Source organism: Neovison vison, chromosome 1 (genome assembly GCF_020171115.1).
Source record: "Neovison vison isolate M4711 chromosome 1, ASM_NN_V1, whole genome shotgun sequence".
Lineage (NCBI taxonomy): Eukaryota > Metazoa > Chordata > Mammalia > Carnivora > Mustelidae > Neogale > Neogale vison.
Window position 1 is genome coordinate 278,073,869 of NC_058091.1, and position 10,115 is coordinate 278,083,983.

At 39.8% G+C, this 10,115-nt stretch overlaps 1 pseudogene; it reads left to right on the forward strand.

Moving 5' to 3' along the window:
* The first annotated feature begins 3,015 nt into the window (after window positions 1-3,015).
* Window positions 3,016-3,636, forward strand: LOC122902191 (annotated as a pseudogene).
* The last annotated feature ends 6,479 nt before the right edge of the window (window positions 3,637-10,115 follow it).

A 10,115-nucleotide genomic window follows, 5' to 3' on the forward strand; every position in this document is an offset into this window, starting at 1 on the left:
GCCTGCTTCCCCCCGCCTCTCTCTCTCTCTCTGCCTCCTTCTCTGCCTATTATGTGATCTCTCTCACATAAATAAATAAACAAAATCTTTTTAAAAAAAAGTATGGCATATTTTTAATCAATTGAAAAGATTTCGTTTTTTTTCCTACTGAAGCTAAAAGGACTAAATTCTCTACAGCTCTAATTTCAATGCTTGGTTTATATTTACCAACTTCGAAACCCCTATTTTAGTGTACAGAAATGTAGAGAAAATATGGGTACACAGCTACAATGTGTTAAATGTAGTGATGTCTCTTATAAATTGTTGCAAAACTGAAACAATTTTCAAGGTAAGTTGGACTATGAAATTATTCCACTTAAATTATCTGGGTAATTAAAAAATTGCATCTTTATTATGGATAAAATTCACATACCATTTATTGTATCCATTTAAAGTGTACAATTCAATGGTGTTTGTATATTTGCAGAGCTATGCAACTAGCACCACAATCAATTTTAGAACATACTTATCCCCTGAAAAAGAAATCCCATACCCATCAGCAGTCACCCCCCCGTCATTTCTATCCCACTCCCTCCGCCCCTGGCAACCACTAATCTTTCTCTCTATAGATTTGTCCTTTCTGGACATCTTGGCAAAATATTTTTATTTTGGCAAATTCTTAAAGGTGTATTATTTCTCTGACAAATTCTAAATTTTATATTGATTTATGATATATATTTTTTGATTCATTATATATTGATATTCATTTGTTTATATTTTCCTCCTCATTAACTATTGAAGCTTTGCATTAATTTAATAGCCAGGTCATACAAAAGATTTTTTTTAAAGATTTTATTTAAAATCTTAAATAAGATTTAAGCATGGGCTGGTGGGGCAGGGGCAAAAGGTGGGAGAGAGAGAGAAGCAGACTCCCCACTGAGCAGGGAGCCTGATGCAGGGCTAGATCCCAGGACCCCGAGATCATGACCTGAGTGTAGGTCAGATGCCCACCCAATATGAGCTACTGCATAGGTAAGTCCCATAGGTAAGATTTTTGAAAATCTTACAGTTGATCCCTGAACTGCTGTCATAAAATATAAATAAATGACATTAGTGGGTTTTTGTTGAGTTGTAATATTGGTCCATAGAATCTAGACTCCATCAGGAGAATTTTTAACAGATAAATCAATAAATCAAACAAACAAAACAACTTTTATAATGTTATATTAGTCTACATTCATCTCTTCTGCTCCTGGCTATTGGTGAAGAGAAATATTTATCTTCATCTGGTTCATCCCCTGGATTTTTGGCGCATGTCCTCAGCACTGGAGATAGGACTTTCCCATATAAGGGTCTTTGGTAATGTCAGAGAATTCTTCGTTTTTTACCAGCCCTTGCTTGAGGTTGAGCTCAGTCTCCGCGGTGACATATTTGTAAGCACTAGCCCCTGCGCTGTCCTACTGAGGCTAAAGTACAGGAGACTTCCACTTGCAAAGCATTCTGCCATATGTTAACTACTGTTTGTTATTTGGTAAATTGCTTCTGTCTGTTTGCCTCCTGTTGCTGTTGTCTGTTTGTTTCTCTGCCCTTCCTGTGTTCCTCTGACTTGTGCTGGTTCAATGTATAGTGTTTGGGGGCTGGGGTCTCATTGGTTGGAGCATTTGACTGGCAGTAGATTGTGAATGACTTCCTAGTTGAGTGCTTCTGCGAAAATAGCCTTGAGCTGATATTGATGAATTCTATACTCTCCTTCTGACTTGCAGTTCTACTTTTAACTACTATCTCTTGTTTAGATTAGCTGACAGTATCTACCTGCCATTGTGGTTGCCCGGATCTTTCGGACACCCTCTCCTGCTTATACTTCTGTATGCTGAATTCTACCTTCCCAATTTAGAACCTGACTCTGCGTTTCCCAACTTCTTTTGCCAGGGACTTAGTTTCGCCAGTCAGATATACTCCTAAAAATTTTGATTTGGAAGAATCTGTGTGGGGAAGGAAGTGGGGTGAGGGGCATCTAGCATAGGAATTGCAGTGAAAACCATGATGATATTGAAATACTGTGGAAGGGACAGAAGACTGTAGATGGAAAAGCAAGGGAGTGGAGAATGGAACTCTTGGCCTGCAAAGGGCAGTCAGAGCATATCGATGTGTGAAACAATCGTGAAGGTGAAGTTGTCGACAATGGGGACATGGTAAATACAGTGAACTAGGAAAAGCAGACCCTACCTGGAGGAGAGAGTTGCTGCTCTCTGCTCTGTTCCTGGTAATTGAGCTTGTGTGGTGTCAGATTTTTCAAGAAAAAGTAGAAATCCAGGTTTTTGGGTGGAATTTCCTAAATTTTGAATATTCCCAATTAATTCAGAATTATTTTACAGGTTTGTGTGATCCATAAAATAGAAGTCAGACGCAGTCCACAGGTTGCCATGTTTTGATCTCTGTTATTGGTGAGAACACACACTCATAAAGAAGCCCTGGAAGAAAGGCAAGATAGGAGGGTATGGAAATACAAAAGCCAGGGAATTGACAAGAGTAGAGTCTGGTTAACATTGCACAGATCCAAGAGACGTCTGTTAGATAAGGATAGAATAAGGTCCATTGTATCCATTGTATTGGGAGCTTAGAAGTCATTGATAACATTTGTCAAACCTCTTCTGCTAACAGAAGAGACCAAATTGTGGAGGGTTGAGGAATGAGGAAGAGGTGGGGCAGTGGAGACCCAGTGAAGATTACTCCACAGGTTGTTTCTAGAGGGAGACACAAGAAGTCTTTTTTTTTTGGAAGCCAAGCCAAGGCTGAAGTTTTTTTAGGTATATGTTTGGACATATATATGTATATTTGAATTAGGCAAGCTTTACTAATTATATTATTTCAATTTTCCATAACCTTAATTAAGTTTAAGGAAGCTCTATACCCAGTGTGGGGCTTGAACGCACAACCCTGAGGTCCAAAGTCACATGCTCTACCGACTGAGCCAGCCGGGTGCCCCTCTATAACCTTATTTTTAAAAAGTTTATGAAGTGGGGGACGGCATCTGTAGGCATTCAGAATGGTCCAGCGTTTGACCTACCATCGTAGGCTGTCCTACAATACAGCCTCTAATAAAACTAGGCTGTCCTGAACCCTGGGTAATAGAATCGTTTACCTGTATACCAAGAAGGTTGGGAAGGCACCAAAATCTGCATGTGGCATGCCTAGGCCGACTTCGAGGAGTTCGTGCTGTGAGACCTAAAGTGCTTATGAGGGTGTCTAAAACGAAAAAATGACAGCAGCAGGGCCTACGGTAGTTCCATGTGTGCCAAGTGTGTTCATGACAGGATCAAGCACACTTTCCTTGTCGAGGAGCAGACAAGCATTGTGGAAGTGTTGAAGGCACAAGCACAGAGTCAGAAAGCTAAATTAAAAAAAAAAAAATGAAGCTGTTTTGAGTAATAAAAAAATCAAAAGGCAAAAAAAAAGTTTATGAAGCATATTTATAGGCTCAGGTTAATAAAACCTCTGTAGAGGGAGAAATAAAAAACAATGGAAGGAGGGGAAACTGGGTTTCTCAGTCAGTTAAGCCGCTGCCTTAGGTTCAGGTCATGATCTCCGGATCCTGGGATGAAGACCCCAGTTGAGTCCTCAGGCTCCTGGGGAGTCCACTTCTCCCCCTCCTTCATATTCATGTGCTCATGCTCTCTCTCTCTCTCTGTCAAATAAATAAAATCTTAAAAAAAAAATGGAGAGAAAGCTGTTAACAGTGAATTTTCGGAGGTGATGGGGCGGGGATGTGGTGGGAAGACAGATATGAAAATGAGATTCTCTGAGATTAGAGGAAAGACAATTAGAAATTTTATGGAATCAGGGAAACTCATGACTTATGCTGGCAGGAGAAGTTGAGATAATTCTTTCCTTATGGCAGCAATTTTCTAGTTGTGCAGATGAGATAAAATTCACTGAGAGTGAGGAGAGTGGGAGTGGACATGTTGTTTGAGCACGGTGGTGAGGCTTTGGAAATGCCATGGAAGGGAATGGGAAAGAAAGTTGTATTTTAAATATTGCTAGGGAGTCTAAGGAACCCAGTTTCCGGTTAGTTCCCATACTTGTATAGGGGCATCAGTTTATACTCTTTCAGGATTTCGTTCCTTGCTCAGCAGCATAGGTATAGGTGTGGAGAGGGTAGATTTCACTGAGCTGTAGTTAGGATTTTGGCCAGAGGGTGTAGGTAAATGGACAGGAATTCACAGAACCGTGGTTTTGGTGAGAGAATCCTTGAGGTGTTTGAGGTAGGAAATAATATGAGACTAGGAGGGAATCAAATAGCAGGAAGTTGAAAGAAGGCCCTTTTAGTCTTGGTTCAGAACATTGGGGCATTGTTGTTCCATTGGATGCATCCCTGGGAGCGTGTCACTTACAACTGTTTCAAACCTGTGTGTCTGTTGAATATGGTTGCTTAGATCTCCCTGTTCTTAGAAGAGGTGGGCCAGATGAGTAGCCATTTTTGCCTTCTAACCCATGGATGAACTGAAGCACTACTTGAAGATGATGGAGAAGTCCTAGAAGTTGCCAGCAAGTGTCCTGGAAGGTGAATTGACCCAACGTCAATTTAAGGGAGAACCCGGATTGGAAAGCCACGACTGTTCATTCAAAATTCAAGTCTTGAGCGCCTGGGTGCCTCAGTGGGTTAAACCTCTGCCTTTGGCTCAGGTCACGATCCTGGGGTCCTGGGATTGAGTTCTACATCAGGCTCTCTGCTCAGCAGGGAGCCTGCTTCCCTTCTACCTCTCTGCCTGCCTTTCTGCCTACTTGTGATTTCTGTCAAATAAATAAATAAAATCTTTTAATAAGAAATTCAAGTCTGGCTGGCTCAGTTGGGAGAGCAGGCAATTTTTGGTCTTGGGGTTGTGAGTTCACCCCCATGTTGGGCAAGGAGATTCCTTTAAAAAAAATCAAGTCTCTTCTTGATAAACTTACCTCTCAATGCATCTGGCTGAAAGGGATGGTGGAGGCAAGCCCACAACTCCTAGCCAGCCCAGCTTAAGCTTCCCTAGGAAGAGCTCCCTTAATATAGTGGAAGATGAGACCATTAGGGAAAATGTGCCTTGTAATGTTTCCAGCTCAATGCCTTTATCACCGGTAGGCATACTCACAACATGAGGCCACATTTTGTATGAGAATCCTGGCCAGAACAGGATGGGGAACAAGGCTGAACATGGCTTCCTTGGAGCTCTACCAGAGACCCTCTAGACAAGAATTTTCTGACAGCCTTTAGAACATCAACTAGCCAGGGCTTACATGGAATTTGAAATAATTCTAAGGCAGTAGTTTTCAAACCTCTACAAATTACCTGAAGAGCTTGTTAAAATGTAGATTCTTTTTTTTTTTTCTTTTTAAGATTTTATTTATCTATTCATGAGGGACAGAGAAAGAGAGAGAGAGATAGAAGCAGAGGCAGAAGGAGAAGCAGGCTCCTCGCAGAGCAGGGAGCCAGATGCGGGACTCGATCTCAGGATCCTGGGATCATGAACTGAGCTGAAGGCAGACGCTCAACAGATTGACCCACCCAGGTGCCCTAAAATGCAGATTCTTGGACTCTATCCCCCATGAATTTGGTTCAGTGATTCTGGGATAGTGCTTGAGAGCTTGTATTTGTAACAAGTTCCCAAGTACTGTTGCTGCTGCTGGTCCAGGCACTATTTATGTAGAACAAGCTATGCTTGGGAATTTTATTGACTGGGTTCTGGTTCCACATATCCAATGAATAAATGGCCTTAAGTCCATTTCGTTGACTTCTCTTGGGTTTCTGATCCTGCAGAAGACTCTACCTTAGGAATTCTAGGTAATGCGGGCCTTTCGAGTAATAATACAATCCTTCTGTTACCTGTTGTCATTAGGCCGTAAACCCACAGCAGTCTAAATAAACGATAGAGACTGGCCTTTATGGGATGTATCATGACCATGAAATTGTCCCATCAATTCTTTTTGGTGCTGAAAAAGACAGCGATCTATCAAGATTTCTTCTTTCAACTAGAACAATATAAGCCCCCCTCTTCCTCACTAGGACTGTAACTTTTCCTCTAACTTCTTGTTTGCCTCAAATTCTTGAGAAAAGTTTATACTCATTCTCTAGCCAGAGACCTGAGTCCTTAGGAAATTAATACAAGAGGCTTTTGGTGGGAGTGTATTTGGCTTCCAACAGTACCAGTTGGTTCCTGGGCCGTATTCTTAAAATAGAAAAACGACCAATTACAGCTCTGCCAGGACTAAATTTGGTGTAATCCAGAGAATATGTTTTTAAGTGTCTGAAGGACTCAGCCACAGGAATCTTGATGGTACCAGCCAAGATATCTGAGGTCCAAGGATGGCAAGACCCAGGGACCATTCAGTACTCATGGGGGGATTCCAGCTAAATAGAAGCTGGGATTTGGACATGTCTGGGCAGGTCTGCTGAATATGCAGGACAGGCATGCCTGGAGTCTATTTACATGGCAACTTTTGGCTGAAGAATGACTGTATGCTGATCTGAATGGAAAGTAGAGGGGGAAGAACAGAAATGTGTCTGTCTTGGGACCCAGGTTTTGATAAATGTTCTTTAATAAATGAAGTTATTAATTAAGTAATATATCACCCTTTTGTTTCCCAGAATTACACAATTTACAGTAAGAGTCTTGACAATTTGAAAATAGTTCACTGCTATCTTAAGGAATCTGTAGTCCTTGTGTGGGAAATCATATAAAAATGAGAGAAGATTGATTTAATTAAGTTGACCAAGTGGGATTATATTGGGTGTGTGAGAAAAGAACAAGAGACATATTTTGTGGCTTTGGAAATATTGGTGGATTAGTGAATTTTTAAAAATTTTCATGGGAGGGGCACCTGGGTGGCTCAGTAGTTAAGCATCTGCCTTTGGCTATGGTAGTGATCCCTGGGTCCTGGGATTGAGCCCCGAGTTGGGTTCCCTGCTGGAAGGGGAGCCTGTTACTCCCTCTCCAGCTCCCCCTGATTGTGTTCCCTCTCTTGCTGTCTCTCTTTGCAAATAAATACATAAATAAATAATCTAAATTTTTTTTCACAGGAAATAATCTATTTAAACTTGTTATTTTGAATTGTGTGCTCTTGGTATAGCACCTAGAATGTTGTGAATTTTGTTAAATATTAACATGGCTGAAATACTTTAAAATTATATTTACCTTCATTTAGAAACTGTTCACAATTGTGCATCTGGTCTTGATTGATGCCATTCCTTATTCATTGGCATTTTGTTTTGTTGATGAGCCACAATTCCACCCTTGTTTTTCCTTAATTAATAACAATTATTATAATCTTAGAGGACACTCATTTACAGACTTTTTCTTTTATGTTCCAGGCACCCATCTAAGCATTTTACACATCTTATCTCTTTTAAGCCTCACAGAATTGTTATGAGGGAGACAATTTCATGATCCTGACCATATACATGGGGAAACTGAGGCACAGAGAAATTAAATTACTTGTCCAAATAGTATCTAACAAGCAGTGGAGAAAATCAGGGCTTTGGGGGCATTTACCGTTTTAGTAATGTTACTAATCACTCCAAATTTTAAGATGATTATAGAAAAGAAAAGTCTGTGTCTCAGTTTGGATGTGGTTTAGGTGTCATGAACTCATTCAGTGCCAACTTTGATTCTTTAAGTAGCCTTGGTAAAGTCATTGGAATTATTTTCCAGAGACTTATGGTTATACAAATGATTTTTTAAACGACTCTGTTATTTCAGTTGCTTTCCTAGAGAATGGGAGAAGCAGTCTACTGTGTACCTCTCCTTGATAAGGACGTTTCAGATTTTTAAACTTACTTGGATATAATTTCAAACTTACAGACAAGTTGCAAAAATAAAGGCAGCATTAAAAATACCCATGCAGGGGCGCCTGGGTGGCTCAGTGGGTTAAAGCCTCTGCTTTAGGCTCAGGTCATGGTCTCAGGGTTTCGGGATTGAGCCCCACATAGGGCTCTCTGCTCAGTGGGGAGCCTGCTTCCTCCTCTCTCCCTGCCTGCTTCTCTACTTGTAATCTCTATCGAATAAATAAATAAAATCTTTTAAAAAACCCCCATATATCCTTTTACTCAAATTCACTTATTGTTAACATTTTACTCTAATCCTTTTATCATTTGTGTGCTTTCTCAGAATACATTTGGGGAAAAAAGTGGTAATGTTATATATTTTTCCTAAATCCTTTAAGGGTGAGTTACATATTTTGGGGGCTTCTCCCTGTAATACCTTAGTGTGTATTTCCTAAGTACAAGGGTAGTCTCTTTTGTGACCACCTTACAGTAATAAATTTCGGTAATTCAACATTGATTCAATACTTTAATCTATGGACAGTATTCTAATTTGTCAATTGGTTCATTAATGTTATTTATAACATTTTCCTTCTTGGGTACAGGATGCAGTCTAAGGCCACTTACTGCCTTTAGCTGTCACGTTTGAGAATAATTCCAATTATGCTAGTTTATTTTTCCTATAGTCTAGAAGCCATACCCATACAGTATATAAAAATCTTAATTTAGGTGGACTACTCATGAAAATTAGACTTCTGATAGATTTTATTCATTCTATTTGATATCTTATAATTTCTGATGATTAGGATGTAGTATTCTAGCTCCTAGCAATTGTTTCTATTATATTGTTTCTATTAAATTGTATACCTAAGTGAATTAGACTTTTTTTTAAAGACTTTTTGAATCGTAGTTGAACTTCTAACAATAGCCTAATGATGATCTAATGTTAATTTTAGGAGAGACTACTATTTTTTGGTTCTAATTAATTGAACACAGAATTATTGGAAAAGTAGGGAACTCCAAGAAGGAAAATGAGGTACTGTCTAGTATGTAAGAGGAATGATTGATGTTGACAAATATTAAATAAAAATTTTTAAATAAATAATCAGAATGTTGTTTAAAAGGCAAGCTGTTGATTTTATCACTCCCTCTTGCTAAGACACCCATGGGCCCCTGTTAAATCTGACGTTTTTACTCTGGTCGTCAATGGCAGCTTTAAAATGTCTGTAGCATCCCAGGACAAAGTCACAAATCACCTCCAGGAAGGGCTGTGAAACTCTATCTGCCTGCTCTTTCCTTTCCCAAGAGCCCGTCCCTAGTGGCACACCAGTAGCTTCTGGGCACTGGAGAAGTTATGACTCTTGTCTTCCCCAGGGCTCATGGCAGTCTGTTTGTCTTCTGCAACTCCCTTTCACCTTTCTCGGGGAAGCTTGGGCTGAAGGCTAACAAATTCTACGGATACCCAGTCATTATTTAAACTCCCTTCCCAAGAGACCCCTCTGCTTCCACCAAATTTGTTGACCACAGTTGAGAGCCAAGAGTCCCCTACAGTCATTTTAAATAGTTGTATTAGAGAGGGTTTTCAGAAAAGGGACAAAATTTTAAAAAGATCTTGGGTCATGGTTTTTGAAAGATTGTATCTAATGGCTGAGCAACGTTGGCAATATTGACTGTTCTTTTCTCTTTTCTCCCACATACCCAGTCCTCACTTCTTTGCATATTGACATTCCCTTGATATTTTTAATATACTAAGGCTATGAATTAGCACTCAATGAATTGAACATTTGCATTCTCTAGTTCTGCATTACTATGTATTACAGAGACTAGGCTCTAATAGTGTGACTTGGCTCTAATATAACCTGCAAAATATTGACACACATTCTCTAGTGTCATTACATAATCCCTATGAACCATGGAAGTCATTGTGGAAATCCAGTTTGCCCCTAGAATTCCAACCCTGTAATGCTTATTTCTGTAGTTGATATTCTGATTTCTAGAATGTGTTTGCTTGTCAAGTATTGGTCTGTATTCACTTTTCCTTTGGTGTGCTTTGTTTTTTAAAGATCAAAGATCCATTTTATTTTCATGGAGGAAGGTAAGGGTTCCCCTGGCTATGGAGAGGTGCTTACAAAAGAACTAAGATTATGTTTTTAGGTATGCAAAGGTCCTGCAAAGGGGTGGCTGGACCTCAGATCCTTTTATTTTCAGACTCCACTGAAGTGATTTGTAATTTACCTGACTTTGGAGCTTCTATTGTCCTGGCTCACTGAATTTTTCAGCAAATGTATCATAAACACTTTAACTCAAAAGCCCAAACAACTTCCACATCATCAAGTGAGACCAC